Raw genomic sequence first — 15,370 nt, 5'->3', positions numbered from 1 at the left:
TGGTATTCTTACATATTCGTTCGAGAGAAAACTCTCCTGTGCCTTCTCTTTTGAGGCTCCACGCTTACACATACACGAACACCAAAGCTTTTCGAGTTACAACATGTTGTTTAGGAAAAAGAAGATGATTTCGCACCATCCGGGATTTACTTAAAACGTGGTTTTCTGAAAAATGTTGACCAAAGAAAATTCTCCTGTGGGTTCCCTTTTGAGGCTACATGTTTAGACGTACATGCCACACGAAATCCTTTCGAGTTACAACGTGTTGTTTAGGAGATACAAGCTAATTTTGTATGATGCGTTAATTCTTCTAGTAAAGTGTTTCCAATATGTACGTATTTGTCTTTACTCTGCAACACTGTATTTCCTTATAACGTGGTATTCTTACATATTCTTTCGAAAGAAAATTATCCTGTGTGTTCCCTTTTGAGGCTACACACTTAGATATAAAGGCAACACCAAAGCTTTTCGAGGTATAACGTTTTGTTCATGAAAAACAAGATAATTTCGCACGATGCGGGATTTTCTTAAAACGTTGTTTTCTGACAAATTTTGATGAAAAAATAGTCCTGTGTGTTCTCTTTTGAGGCTACACCTTTAGAGGTACACGCCACACCAAATCCTTTCGAGTTACCACGTGTTGTTTAGGAGATACAAGCTAATTTTGTATGATGCGTTATTTCTTCTCGTAAAGTATTTCCAATTTGTACGTATTTGTCTTTACTTTGCAACACTGTATTTCCTTATAACGTTGTATTCTTACATGTTCTTTCGAGAGCAAACTCTCCTGTGCGTTCTCTTTAGAGGCTACACGCTTAGACATACACGCAACACCAAAGCTTTTCAAGTTACAACGTGTTGTTTAGGAAAAACAAGATAATTTCGCACGATGCTTGATTTCCATAAAACGTGGTTTTCTGAAAAAATTTGATGAAAGAAAGTTCTCCTGTGGGTTCTCTTTTTAGGCTACATGTGTAGAGGTATGAGCCACACCAAATCTTTTCGAGTTACAACGTGTTGTTTAGGAGATACAAGCTAATTTTGTAAGATGCGTTATTTCTTCTCTTAAAGTGTTTCCAGTACTTACATATTTGTCTTTATTCTGCAACACTGTATTTACTTTTAACGTGGTATTCTTACATATTCTTTCGAGAGAAAACTCTCCTGTGCATTCTCTCTTGAGGCTACACGCGTAGACATACACGCCACACCAAAGCTTTTCGTGTTACAACATTTTGTTTGTGAAAAACAAGATAATTTCGCAGGATGCGAGATTTCCTTAAAACGTGGTTTCTGACAAATTTTGATGAAAGAAAATTCTCCTTTGGGTTGTCTCTTGAGGCTACACGTTTAGACATACACGTCACACCAAATCATTTCGAGTTACAACGTGTTGTTTAGGAGATACAAGCTAATTTTGAATGTTGCGTTATTTCTTCTCGTAAAGTGTTACCAATATGTACTTATTTGTCTTTACTCTGCAAAATTGTATTGACTTATAACGTGGTATTCTTACATATTCTTTTGAGAGAAAACTCTCCTGTGCCTTCCCTTTTGAGGCTCCACGCTTACACATACACACAACACCAAAGCTTTGCGAGTTACAACATATTGTTTAGGAAAAAGAAGATGATTTCGCACGATGCGGGATTTCCTTAAAACGTGGTTTTCTGAAAAATTTTGACGAAAGAAAATTCTCCTGTGGGTTCTCTTTTGAGGCTACACGTTTAGACGTACACGCCACACCAAATCCTTTCGTGTTACCACGTGTTGTTTAGGAGATACAAGCTAATTTTTTACGATGCGTTATTTCTTCTCGTAAAGTGTTTCCAATACGTACTTATTTGTCTTTATTCTGCAACACTGTATTTCCTTATAACGTGGTATTCTTACATATTCTTTCGAGAGAAAACTATCCTGTGCGTTCCCTGTTGAGGCTACACACTTAGACATACAGGCAACACCAAAGCATTTCGAGTTACAACGTGTTGTTTATGAGAAACAAGATAATTTCGCACGATGTGGGATTTCCTTAAAACGTGGTGTTCTGACAAATTTTGACGAAAGAAAATTCTCCTGTGGGTTCTCTTTTGAGGCTATACGTTTAGACGTGCATGCCACACCAAATCCTTTCGAGTTATCACTCGTGTTGTTTAGGAGATACAAGCTAATTTTGTACGATGCATTATTTCTTCTCATAAAGTGTTTCCAATACGTACGTATTTGTCTTTATTCTGCAACACTGTATTTCCTTATAACGTTGTATTCTTACATGTTCTTTCGAGAGAAAACTCTACTGTGCGTTCTCTTTAGAGGCTACACGCTTAAACATAAACGCAACACCAAAGCTTTTCGAGTTACAACGTGTTGTTTAGGAAAAACAAGATAATTTTGCACGATGCGGGATTTCCTTAAAACGTGGTTTTCTGACAAATTTTGACGAAGGAAAGTTCTCCTGTGGGTTCTCTTTGGAGGCTACACGTTTAGACGTACGAGACACACCAAATCTTTTCAAGTTACAACGTGTTGTTTAGGAGGTAGAAGCAAATTTTGTAGGATGCGTTATTTCTTCTCGTAAAGTGTTTCCAATACGTATTTATTTGTCTTTAGTCTGCAACACTGTATTTCCTTATAACGTGGTATTCTTACATATTCTTTCGAGGGAAAACTCTCCTGTGCGTTCCCTTTTGAGGCTACACACTTAGACATACAGGCAACACCAAAGCTTTTCGAGTTATAACGTGTTGTTTATGAAAAACAAGATTATTTCGCACGATGCGGGATTTCCTTAAAACGTGGTTTTCTGACAAATTTTGACGAAAGAAAATTCTCCTGTGCGTTCACTTTTGAGGCTCCACGTTTAGACGTACATGCCACACCAAATCCTTTTGAGTAACCACGTGTTGCTTAGGAGATTCAAGGTAATTTTGTACGATGCTTTATTTCTTCTCATAAAGTGTTTCCAATACGCACATATTTGTCTTTACTCTGCAACACTGTATTTCCTTATAACGTTGTATTCTTACATGTTCTTTCGAGAGAACACTCTCCTGTGCATTCTCGTTAGAGGCTACAGGCTTAGACAACACGCAAAACCAAAGCTTTTCGAGTTAAAACGTGTTGTTTAGGAAAAACAAAATAATTTTGCACGATGCGGGATTTCCTTAAAACGTGGATTTCTGAAAAATTTTGACGAAAGAAAATTCTCCTGTGGGTTCTCTTTTGAGGCTACATGTTTAGATGTACACACCACACCAAATCTTTTCGAGTTACAACGTGTTGTTTAGGAGATACAAGCTAATTTTGTATGATGTGTTAATTCTTCTCGTAAAGTGTTTCCAATACGTACGTATTTGTCTTTACTCTACAACACTGTATATCCTTATAACGTGGGATTCTTACAAATTCTTTCGAGAGAAAACTATCCTGTGCGTTCCCTTTTGAGGCTACACACTTAGAAATACAGGCAACATCAAAGCTTTTCGAGTTACAATGTGTTGTTTATGAAAACCAAGATAATTTCGCACGATGTGGGATTTCCTTAAAACGTGGTGTTCTGACAAATTTTGACGAAAGAAAGTTCTCCTGTGTGTTCTCTTTTGTGGCTACACGTTTAGTCGTACGTGCCACACCAAATCTTTTCGAGGTACAACATGTTGTTTTGGTTATACAAGCAAATTTTGTACGATGCATTATTTCTTCTCGTAAAGTGTTTCCAATACGTACTTATTTGTCTTTACTCTGCAACACTGTATTTCCTTATAACGTGGTATTCTTACATATTCTTTTGAGAGAAAACTCTCCTGTGCATTCTCTTTTGAGGCTACACGCTTAGACAAACACGCAACACCAAAGCTTTTCGAGTTACAACGTGTTGTTTAGGAAAAACAAGATAATTTCACACGATGTGAGATTTCCTTAAAACGTGGTTTCTGACAAATTTTGATGAAAGAAAATTCTCCTGTGGGTTCACTTTGGAGGCTACACGTTTAGACGTACGAGCCACACCAAATCTTTTCGAGTTACAACGTGCTGTTTAGGAAAAACAAGATAATTTCTCAGGATGCGAGATTTCCATAAAACGTGGTTTTCTGAAAAAATTTTGACGTAAGAAAGTTCTCCTGTGGGTTCTCTTATGAGGCTACACATTTACACGTACACGCCGCACCAAATTCTTTCGAGTTACAAGGTGTTGTTTAGGAGATACAAGTTAATTTTGTACCATGCGTTATTTCTTCTCATAAAGTATTTACAATACGTACCTATTTATCTTTAATCTGCAACACTTTATTTCCTTATAACGTGGTATTCTTACATATTCTTTCTTTTTTTTCTTTTTTTTTCTTTTTCTTTTTTTTTTAGGCTTGATACAATTTATTTGCTTTTCTTTAGAATTTTTTTTATTGTTATTTTTTTTATTCGTACGATGCGGGATTTCCTTAAGACGTGGTTTTCTGACAAGTTTTAAGGAAAGAAAATTCTCCTGTGGGTTCTCTTATGAGGCTAAGCATTTAGACCTACACGCCACACCAAATCCTTTCGAGTTACAAGGTGTTGTTTAGGAGATACAAGCTAATTTTGTAACATGCATTAATTCTTCTCATAAAGTATTTACAATCTGTACCTATTTATCTTTACTCTGCAACACTGTATTTACTTATAACGTGGTATTCTTACATATTCTTTCGAGAGAAAACTCTCCTCTGCATTCTCTTTTGAGGCTACACGCGTAGACATACACGCCACACCAAAGCTTTTCGTGTTACAACATTTTGTTTGTGAAAAACAAGATAATTTCGCAGGATGCGAGATTTCCTTAAAACGTGGTTTCTGACAAATTTTGATGAAAGAAAATTCTCCTGTGGGTTCTCTTTTGAGGCTACACGAAGAAATAATGCATCGTTCAAAATTAGCTTGTATCTCCTAAACAACACGTTGTAACTCAAAAAGATTTGGTGTGGCGTGTACATCTAAACGTGTAGCCTCAAAAGAGAACCCACAGGAGAGTTTTCTCTCGAGAGAACATGTAAGAATACCAAGTTATAAGGAAATACAGTGTTGCAGAATAAAGACAAATATGTACACATTGTAAACACTTTACGAGAAGAAATAACGCATCATACAAAATTAGCTTGTATCTCCTAAACAACACGTTGTAACTCGAAAAGATTTGGTGTGGCAAGTACGTCTAAATGTGTAGCCTCAAAAGAGAACCCACAGGAGAATTTTTGTTTGTCAAAATATGTCAGAAAACCACGTTTTAAGGAAATCCCGCATCGTGTGAAATTATCTTGTTTTTCTTAAACAACACGTTGTAACTTGAAAAGATTTGGTGTTGCGTGTATGTCTAAGCATGTAGCCTCAAAAGCGAATGCACAGGAGAGTTTTCTCTCGAAAGAAGATGTAAGAATACCACGTTCTAGGAAATACAGTGTTGTAGACTAAAGACAAATACGTACGTATTGGAAACACTTTTAGAGATGAAATAATGCATCGTTCAAAATTAGCTTGTATCTCCTTAACAACACGTTGTAACTCGAAACGATTTGGTGTGGCGTGTACGACTAAACGTGTAGTCTCAAAAGAGAACTCAGAGGAGAATTTTCTTTCTTCAAAATGTTTCAGAAATCACGTTTTTAGGAAATCCCGCATTGTGCGAAATTATCTTGATTTTCCTAAACAACACGTTGTAACTCGAAAAGCTTTGGTGTTACGTGTATGTCTAAGCGTGTAGTCTCAAAAGAGAACGCAGAGGAGAGTTATCTCTCAAAAGAATATGTAAGAATACCACGTTATAAGGAAATACAGTATTGCGGAATAAAGACAAATACGTATGTATTGGAAACACTTTACGAGAAGAAATAAAACATCGTTCAAAATTAGTTTGTATCTCCTAAACAACACGTTGTAACTCGAAAAGATTTGGTGTGGCGTGTATGTCTAAGCGTGTAGCCTCAAAAGAGAACGCACAGGAGAGTTTTCTCTCGAAAGTATATTTAAGAATACCACGTTATAAGGAAATACAGTGTTGCAGAATAAAGACAAATACGTACATATTGGAAACACTTTATGAGAAGAAATAACGCATCGTACAAAATTAGCTTGTATCTCCTAAACAACACATTGTAACTCGAAAAGAGTTGGTGTGGCATGTACGTCTAAATGTGTAGCCTCAAAAGAGGACCCACAGGAGAATTTTCTTTCGTCAAAATATGTCAGAAAACCACGTTTTACGGTAATCCCGCATCGTGTGAAATTATCTTGTTTTTCCTAAACAACACGTTGTAACTTGAAAAGCTTTGGTGTTGCGTGTATGTCTAAGCGTGTATCCTCAAAAGCGAACGTACAGGAGTGTTTTCTCTCGAAATAAGATGTAAGAATACCACGTTCTAAGGAAATACAGCGTTGCAGACTAAAGACAAATAGGTACTTATTGGAAACACTTTTAGAGATGAAATAACGCATCGTTCAAAATTAGCTTGTATCTCCTAAACAACACGTTGTAACTCGAAAAGATTTGGTGTGGCGTGTACGCCTAAATGTGTAGCCTCAAAAGAGAACCCACAGGAGAATTTTCTTTCGTCAAAATTTTTCAGAAATCACGTTTTTAGGAAATCCCGCATTGTGCGAAATTATCTTGTTTTTCCTAAACAACACGTTGTAACTCGAAAAGCTTTGGTGTTACATGTATGTCTAAGCATGTAGCCTCAAAAGAGAACCCACAGGAGAGTTTTCTCTCGAAAGAATATGTAAGAATACCACGTAATAAGGATACGGTGTTGCAGAGAAAAGACAAATACTTATGTATTGGAAACACTTAATGAGAAGAAATAACGCATGGTACAAAATTAGCTTGTATCTCCTAAACAACACGTTGTAACTCGAAAAGATTTGGTGTGATGTTTACATCTAAACGTGTAGCCTCAAAAGAGAACCCACAAGAGAATTTTCTTTCATCAAATTTTTTTCAGAAAACCACGTTTTAAGGAAGTCCTGCATCGTGCGAAATCATCTTGTTTTTCCTAAACAACACGTTGTAACTCGAAAAGCTTTGGTGTTGCGTGTATGTCTAAGCGTGTAGCCTCAAAAGAGAAGGCACAGTAGTGTATTCTCTCGAAAGAATATGTAAGAATACCACGTTATAAGGAAATACAGTGTTGCAGAGTAAAGACAGATACTTACTTATTGGAAACACTTTACGAGAAGGAATAAAACATAGTACAAAATTAGCTTGTATTTCCTAAACAACACGTTGTAACTCGAAGGATTTGGTGTGGCATGTAATTTGAAACTTGTAGCCTCAAAAGAGAACCCACAGGAGAATTTTCTTTTGTCAATATTTGTCAGAAAACCACGTTTTAAGGAAATCACGCATTGTGCGAAATTATCTTGTTTTTCCTAAACAACACGTTATAACTCGAAAAGCTTTGGTGTTGCGTGTATGTCTAAACGTGTGGCCTCAAAAGAGAATGGACAGGAGAGTTTTCTCTCGAAAGAATATATAAGAATACCACGTTATAAGGAAATACAGTGTTGCAGAGTAAAGACAAATACGTATGTATGGGAAACACTTTACGAGAAGAAATAACACATCGTAAAAAATTAGCTTGTATCTCCTAAACAACACGTTGTAACTCGAAAAGATTCAGTGTGGCGTGTACGTCTAAACATGTAGCCTCAAAAGAGAAGACACAGTAGAATTCTCTTTCGTCAAAATTTGTCAGAAAACCACGTTTTAAGGAAATCCCGCATCGTGCGAAATTATCTTGTTTTTCCTAAACAACAAGTTGTAACTCGAAAAGCTTTGGTGTTGCGTGTATGTCTAAGCGTGTAGCCTCTAAAGAGAACTCCCAGGAGAGTTTTCTCTTGAAAGAACATGTAAGAATACAATGTTATAAGGAAATAGAGTATTGCAGAGTAAAGACAAATGCGTACTTATTGGAAACACTTTAAGAGAAGAAATAACACATAGTACAAAATTAGCTTGTATCTCCTAAACACTTGGTAACTGGAAAGGATTTGGTGTGGCGTGCACGTCTAAACGTGTAGCATCAAAAGAGAACCCACAGGAGAATTTTCTTTCCTCAAAATTTGTCAGAACACAATGGTTTAAGGAAATCCCGCATTGTGCGAAATTATCTTGTTTTTCATAAACAACACGTTGTAATTCGAAAAGCATTGGTGTTGCCTGTATGTCTAAATGTGTAGCCTCAAAAGGGAATGCAAAGGATAGTTTTCTCTCGAAAGAATATGTAAGAATACCGTGTTATAAGGAAATACAGTGTTGCAGAGTAAAGACAAATACGTACGTTTTGGAAACACTTTACGAGAAGAATTAACGCATCGTACAAAATTAGCTTGTATCTCCTAAACAACATGTTGTAACTCGAAAAGGTTTGGCGTGGCGTGTACTTCTAAACATGTAGCCTCAAAAGAGAACCCACAGGAGAATTTTCTTTCGTCCAAATTTTTCAGAAAACCACGTTTTAAGGAAATCCCCCATCGTGCGAAATCATCTTCTTTTTCCTAAACAACATGTTGTAACTCGAAAAGCTTTGGTGTTGCGTCTATGTGTAAGCGTGGAGCCTCAAAAGAGAAGGCACAGGAGAGTTTTCTCTCGAAAGAATATGTAAGAATCCCACGTTATAAGGAAATACAATTTTGCAGATTAAAGACAAATAAGTACAGATTGGAAAACTTTACGAGAAGAAAGAATGCATCGTAAAAAATTAGCTTGTATCTCCTAAACAACATGTTGTAACTCGAAAAGATTTGGTGTGACGTGTACGTCTAAACGTGTAGCCTCAAAAGAGAACCCACAGGAGAATTTTCTTTCTTTCTTTTTTTTTTTACGTTTTTTAAATTAAATATTTTCTTTATTTACATTTTAAATATTATCTGCATTCCTGGTTTCCCCTCTGAAAACACTATCCCATAACCCCTTCTCCCTGCTCACCAACCCATCCACTCCCACTCCTTTTTTTTTGTCTTATTTTTTTTTAGTGTTAACTTTTTTTTATTCGATATAATTTATTTACATTTCAAATGATTTCCCCTTTTCTAGCCCCCCCACTCCCCGAAAGTCCCGAAAGCCCCCTTCTCTTCCCCTGTCCTCCCATCCACCCCTTCCCACTTCCCCGTTCTGGTTTTGCTAAATACTGTTTCACTGAGTCTTTCCATAACCAGGGGCCACTCCTCCTTTCTTCTTGTACCTCATTTGATGTGTGGATTATGTTTTGGGTATTCCAGTTTTCTAGGTTAATATCCACTTATTAGTGAGTGCATACCATGATTCACCTTTTGAGTCTGGGTTACCTCACTTAGTATGATATTCTCTAGCTCCATCCATTTGCCTAAGAATTTCATGAATTCATTGTTTCTAATGGCTGAATAGTGCTCCATTGTGTAGATATACCACATTTTTTGCATCCACTCTTCTGTTGAGGTATACCTGGGTTCTTTCCAGCATCTGGCAATTATAAATAGGGCTGCTATGAACATAGTAGAACATGTATCCTTATTACATGGAGGGGAGTCTTCTGGGTATATGCCCAGGAGTGGTATAGCAGGATCTTCTGGAAGTGAGGTGCCCAGTTTTCGGAGGAACCGCCAGACTGATTTCCAGAGTGGTTGTACCAATTTGCAACCCCACCAGCAGTGGAGGAGTGTTCCTCTTTCTCCACACCCTCTCCAACACCTGCTGTCTCCTGAATTTTTAATCTTAGCCATTCTGACTGGTGTAAGATGAAATCTTAGGGTTGTTTTGATTTGCATTTCCCTGATGACTAATGAAGTTGAGCATTTTTTAAGATGCTTCTCCACCATCCGAAGTTCTTCAGGTGAGAATTCTTTGTTTAACTCTGTACCCCATTTTTTAATAGGGTTGTTTGGTTTTCTGAAGTCTAACTTCTTGAGTTCTTTATATATATTGGATATTAGCCCTCTATATGATGTAGGATTGGTGAAGATCTTTTCCCAATTTGTTGGTTGCCGATTTTTCCTCTTGATGGTGTCCTTTGCCTTACAGAAACTTTGTAATTTCATGAGGTCCCATTTGTCAATTCTTGCTCTTAGAGCATACGCTATTGGTGTTCTGTTCAGAAACTTTCTCCCTGTACCGATGTCCTCAAGGTTCTTCCCCAGTTTCTTTTCTATTAGCTTCAGAGTGTCTGGCTTTATGTGGAGGTCCTTGATCCATTTGGATTTGAGCTTAGTACAAGGAGACAAGGATGGATCAATTCGCATTCTTCTGCATGCTGACCTCCAGTTGAACCAGCACCATTTGTTGAAAAGGCTATCTTTTTTCCATTGGATGTTTTCAGCCTCTTTGTCAAGGATCAAGTGGCCATAGGTGTGTGGGTTCATTTCTAGATCTTCAATCCTGTTCCATTGATCCTCCTGTCTGTCACTGTACCAACACCATGCAGTTTTTAACACTATTGCTCTGTAGTATTGCTTGAGGTCAGGGATACTGATTCCCCCAGATTTTCTTTTGTTGCTGAGAATAGTTTTAGCTATCCTGGGTTCTTTGTTGTTCCAGATGAATTTGAAGAAGGAAGTGGAAGAAGACCTCAAAAAATGGGAAAACCTCCCATGCTCATCGATCGGTAGAATCAATATAGTTAAAATGGCCATTTTGCCAAAAGCAATATACAGATTCAATGCAATACCCATCAGATATTGTCCTATTTTTACAACAGTTCTCTGTTTATAACAGATTGTGCCTTGTCTCATCTGCAGCTGATGAATAATGGATCTGATTAGAAGACTGCCTAGAGACCAGCAGTCACATCTGTAGCCACCAGCCAGCCGCTCCAGTCAAACCAGGCAGCTGGGAAGGGAAGATGCGGATAGACGGGAAGGCAGCAAAAAAGAGACAGACCAGGACAACCCATTTGCTGATCGAGGTCCAAAGTTTAATGGGTGACTGAGAATTTAAGGTTTGGGGGCAAGACCCTTCCCTGCAAGGTTCCGAGGGTCCGCTCAGAGGGCATTGGCTCCACTGCTTGGTGGGTGTCGGCTCCACTGTGCCACCCTGCTCAGCGGGGTCCTGCTTAATTCTGGAATCTGTAGATCCGGAAGAACAAGGAGCAAGCAAGTGCTCTGCCCCAGGTGGGGGAGGCTTGTGGCTGAGGTCTGGAAATTCCCACTCAGAAGGCTTGGGCCTTGTGCATGCATGACCTTAGACCATTTGGATCTGTTTTAGGCTTAAATCAAAGTGCTTTGATCAAATGCATAATCTGCCATATCTTACGTATTTATTGTAGTAATTTGTATTAAAAGAATCAGAAGTGCAGATAAGTTATTTATCATCTGTTTAACTAAACTGCCTTGGTTTAGCTTACAGTTCTTTAAAAGTTCTTAATTAAAACATTGAAAAATGCAATTGACAGACCCTTGTATAGCTTACAAAGTTATTTTTGAAAGTCTTACATTACTTAAATTATTCCAAGTAACAGTGGATTGTGAATTAAGAAAGACAAACCATATTATTCTTTGACACACTTAAGACTGAGAGTAACTAATAATGCTCTTGTTTATGATTTAAAGACTTTTCAGGCAAAATCCAAATTAAATTTTCCCTTTCCCTGCCAATTTCCCAGTGTCCACTCTTAATTGCTAGTAATTTTTTTTTACCTTAAAGATGAAGTTATTCACAACTTTTGAGCATATAAGAGTAGAAGCATTGTCAGACAGCTTTAATTGACATTGTCTCCACACCTCCAGTTATCAGGAATACGTTTTTTACTGCCTTGCTTGCACTGCATTAAATATTCATCAGTTTCTTGATGGGGGCCATGTTTTTACAAGTATTTTCATGTAACTATTGCAGTTGTGGTCAAGAAAAGGAAAATTTTCTGCTTGAAACTGTGTTGATTTAAGTGATGTGTGATCTGTCACCATCTTCAGGCACTGGGTGATTCCCTAGGAAAGTTGAAGGCCTCTCTGTAAGGGTAAATAGTGCATGCTTGGCCATGCGAACTATAAATCACAGCTAGCAGCGTGATTTCTGGTGGCATGAGGAATGAAACGGTTTAAAAGCTATGACCAATGGACTGATCTAGCCATTAAATACTGTATGGCTGTCTGTAGTCTGAACTACTGGCATCAGTGATCAGTATTAGGGTATGCATTCAATAACCATCCCTGTTGGACTAAGACTGGCGCTTGTGTGGCTTGTGGGCAACTCTTGGTGTCCTAGTAAGCTTACAAACTAAGGATGTGAGCCTGACTTTGTGGTTTCACCTCCCCAGTGCTTCTTCAAGCACACTTATTCTTTTTGCAGACTTGTCTGTTTTGTTATGTCCTTTAGACGCAGCTCTATAACCCTGGCTTTCTTGAACTTCCTATGTCAACTTCGTAGTCACAGAGATTAATCTGCCTCTGTATCCTGAGTGCTGAAATTAAAGTTAACTTTGGTTAAGTTTAATTAAAAGTAACTTTGTTTTTTTAAATTTCACGGGTTTAAAATGCTTCTGCTAAATTTATAGCAATACTTCAGTATTTTCTATTGATCAAAATGAGACATGTTACTATTTTCGGTAATTGTTGAATTTTTTAAAATGTGTGAGATTATTTCAAGATGGTTGAAACATTGCAAAAAGTGAATAAAAATTTTTCTCATTCAACTTTATTCAGACTAGATGAACCGCCGTTCTGGGTGTGGGGATATTCTGAAGGCAAAATGCCTGCTTTTCTAATGCAGTACACTCTATGCTACAAAACAAGAGCTTACAATGTAATCTCCTCCCCAAACCAGCATTACACCATATACACCCAGTTGAATTGTCAAATCCAGATTATATTATCCATGTAGCAACATTATCTCATCTCTTGACACCTTTCACACTTTACCAATTATCACAATGCTACCTTTTGTGGCAAAAGAAAATAAAGTATTCTGGTGAAATTCTAAGCAGGGAATAAATGTAGCATTTCACAACCTTCCTTGTTTACATTCAAATTTTATTTCCTGGGAAATAGATTCCATAACAAGATAAGATAAACTACTGCCCAGAAGATATACAAAATCAGAAAAAAAAATCTTGCTTTGGAGCCGGTCACCAAATAATAATTTGTGTAACATGCAGAGAAAGCTCACAGATAATTCAGTAGACAAGAGGCCAAGAACTAAATCAGAGATTTAAAACAGTGTTCAGGTTTATACAAAGAAAGCTAATAAAAACTGTCCCTTTTTGTGAAATGGAAAATGAAAGTAAAACTAAAAATGAGATATCTGAATGAAACAACCATAAAAGTGTGGGTACAATTCATGTATACACTTGAGCCCAGTGCTCCTGGCTTAGTAGCTAGTTTGCAGTTTAAGTAGCTAAGCTTATTCTCAGTTTAGAAAACAGCCTGTGGAGTTAGCTTGGAGGCAGGGGTGGATGTGGAGTGGTCTGCTCAGAAAGGCTGGCCAGGGGCGGGTGGGAGGCAAATCTCTGAGTTGAAGGCCAGCCTGGTCTCAGAGTGAGTTGTAGGACCAAACCCTAAAAACAAAGCAAAAACAAAAGGAGGTATTAAGGAGTATTGCAGGCTACTTGCTGTGTACACCAAGAAAATTCACAGTTGAATTTTGAGATTAGTGTGGTTATTAGCACTTTGAGCTGGGAGCCAGCAGATCTGGTGGGTGTGTCCAGCAGGTGGGAGGGAGGAAGTGAATCAGTGGGTGTTGGCAAGCAGGTGGGCTGGAGGCTGTGAGTGGGTGGGCGGGAGTCGGTGAGCGGGTGGGCGGGAGGCGGTAAGCGGGTAGGACGGGGGTGGGGGGGTGGGGGGGTTGGGAACGGGCGGGCGCCTGGCAGGGAGCAGGCGGGCGGGAGGCGGGCGAGCGGGTGGGCTGGGGTGGCGAACGGGCGGGAGCGGGGCGGGGAGCAGGCGGGCAGGAGGTGGCCGAGGCAGTGGGCGGGGGCAGAGAGCCTGCAGTTGGGCGCAAGGCAGAGAAAGGGCGGGTGGGGGGCGGAAAGTGGGCGGGCAGGGGGCGGAGAGCGGGCGGGCGGGGGGCGAGGAAGGGGCAGGCGGGGGGGCAGGGAGCGGGCAGGTGGGAGGAGACAAGCCCTCCCATCCATGCTGAGGAAGCTGTGGATCAGCATTCCATTGGACACTGTGAAGTGAGCAGAACCTTTCCCAGGCAGGCAGCCTCACTTGCAGTGCTGAAGAGGTTAAGATTCTTCTGGGGAGCCTTAGCGGCTAGAGAAGAGTCACCTCACGCCTCACCTGCACACTCGTGCAGTTAGAAGGTGCTCAGATCCACAGTGCACGGACTTGAGTTGGGGTGTCACGCAGTTAGAGCACACAGTTGTGTTCTGACTGGGAATTGGATTAAGCTAGCAAAGGTCCTCTTGGGTGAATCTTGGTGTGGCGGGGGCGGGCCACCCATATGCTTCATGCTAGCAGCGTGATTTCTGGTGGCATGAGGAATGAAACGGTTTAAAAGCTATGACCAATGGACTGATCTAGCCATTAAATACTGTATGTCTGTCTGTAGTCTGAGCTTCTGGCCTCAGTGATCAGTATTACGGTATGCCTTCAATAACCATCCCTGTTGGACTAAGACTGGCGTTTGTGTGGCTTGTGGGCAACTCTTGGTGTCCCAGTAAGCTTACAAACTAAGGATGTGAGCCTGACTTTGTGGTTTCACCTCCCCAGTGCTTCTTCCAGCACACTTATTCTTTTTGCATACTTGTCTGTTTTGTTATGTCCTTTAGACACAGCTCTATAGCCCTGACTTTCTTGAACTTTCTAAATCAACTTCGTAGTCACAGAGATTAATCTGCCTCTGTATCCTGAGTGCTGAAATTAAAGTTAACTTTGGTTAAGTTTAATTAAAAGTAACTTTGTTTTTTTAAATTTCACAGGTTTAAAATGCTTCTGCTAAATTTATAGCAATACTTCAGTATTTTCTATCGATCGAAATGAGACATGTTACTATTTTTGGTAATTGTTGAATTTTTAAAAATGTGTGAGATTATTTCAAGATGGTTGAAATATTGCAAAAAGTGAATAAAAATTTTTCTCATTCAACTTTATTCAGACTAGATGAACCGCTGTTCTGGGTGTGGGGATATTCCGAAGGCAAAATGCCTGCTTTTCTAATGCAGTACACTCTATGCTACAAAACAAGAGCTTACAATGTAATCTCCTCCCCAAACCAGCATTACACCATACACACCCAGTTGAATTGTCAAATCCAGATTATTCTATCCATGTAGCAACATTATCTCATCTCTTGACACCTTTCACACTTTACCAATAATCACAATGCTACCTTTTGTGGCAAAAGAAAATAAAGTATTCTGGTGAAATTCTAAGCAGGGAATAAATGTAGCATTTCACAACCTTCCTTGTTTACATTCAAATTTTATTTCCTGGG

This window comes from Apodemus sylvaticus, chromosome 15, assembly GCF_947179515.1.
Source record: "Apodemus sylvaticus chromosome 15, mApoSyl1.1, whole genome shotgun sequence".
NCBI classification, from domain to species: domain Eukaryota; kingdom Metazoa; phylum Chordata; class Mammalia; order Rodentia; family Muridae; genus Apodemus; species Apodemus sylvaticus.
Note: the sequence above shows the minus strand (reverse complement) of the source record.